Raw genomic sequence first — 1567 nt, 5'->3', positions numbered from 1 at the left:
GGTTATTGAGATATAAACACTATCATTTGTACCACTAAACTAAAAGATACTTTGTACATTGATGGCCGAAACTAATATATATTTATGAAGGTAGGAAATCCTTGCTTCTTCGTTTTTTTCTGTGCGCCGGGCCTACAAGTGTATTATGAGTTTCATTTTTAAATGAGATTCATCACGTTATATGAAAAAAAACAATTATAGTTTTCCAATATTGTAAACTGTCTTTGTTTAACATGACTTAGGGTTCTTTTCATCATTGTCTTAGACAAGTCTGAGTTATAGAGTTGCGGCGTGTGTCTGTTCGTAATCAATTTTTTCACCGGTGAACTCTTCATCTCCCTATCTTAAATCGCTTGATCATAAATGTTCCTGATTTGTAGTCCTTCTCGAAACCCTATATATATATGATTCTCAACTTTGATGAACCCAATTTGCATCTCCACAAAACTCATTGATTCCTCTTAGCTTTAACCAGCTTCTAGAAAATGTCTCTTTCTGCCTCTCCAGTTCCTCAAATCGGCATCCCTGGGTCCGTCACTCAACCTTCGAGTCTCTCCGTCTTGGTCGTAGTAGTCAGAGCATAGCCTCTAACCTCCTCGCTTCTGGGATTCCTGAATTTCAAAAAAGACAGTGAGTTTATGGGAATCACGGTTCTCTTCCTTCATGAAAAGGTAAGTTAATCTTCGATTTATCACACTTATTTAATATAATTGTTTTTAATTGATTTCCTGATTCTTTGTTGAATAATATTATTTGCAGATTCCATGAGTCATGGGTTTATTCTCACCGGACGTGCTAATCATTACATGTCATCTTTGAAAGCCGGTTCCATTGTGAAAATCGATCGTTTTGAGGTTGTTAGGTGCTCAAGCATGTACAAAATAACTGATCATCCATTCCTCATTCGTTTCATCTCACAAACTATTAATGATGAAGCCATCACTGGTGCTCATGAGATCAATTTCCAGTCATAACTAGACTGTTCAACAATTTCCAAGTGATTGCGAACACAAACCTAGAACTCCAAGGTATATTATCATATTGCATCTGGGTTTATATTATGTTTCGATATCATAACTGATATTTAAACTCGCAGATGTGGTTGGGCAAATCCGTTATGTCCAGGGCTCTGACCTTACCAAAGAAACAACTCGAGTCCTTATCCGTCTCCTCATTGATCCGTAAGAAACAATCAACACACAATTCTCTTTATATTATTATTTATATTGTGCTAACATTAATAATCAAAAAATATTTCCTATTCTGTGGTCGTCTATTTATCTCTCTTACTTATCAAACTAATTTTACACAAACCTTTATTTTACAGCTTAAAAGAAACCACAACAACTCAAACAATCAAAGCACCAAAAACTAGAATTCCAAAAAAGACGAATCATANNNNATTTTACACCTTAAAAGAAATCACAACAACCCAAACAATCAAAACACCAAAAACTATAATTCCAAAAAAGACGAATCATTAATGATCACCTCTCTTTTTTGTCTAATCTTAGAAATAAACTTCAAAACAAATATACCAAACCAATCACCTCAACTAAAACTCAAC

The sequence above is a fragment of the Brassica oleracea genome, chromosome C7 (assembly GCF_000695525.1).
Source record: "Brassica oleracea var. oleracea cultivar TO1000 chromosome C7, BOL, whole genome shotgun sequence".
Classification (NCBI taxonomy): domain Eukaryota; kingdom Viridiplantae; phylum Streptophyta; class Magnoliopsida; order Brassicales; family Brassicaceae; genus Brassica; species Brassica oleracea.
The sequence above is the reverse complement of the archived record's forward strand: the minus strand, read 5'-3'. Positions refer to the sequence as shown.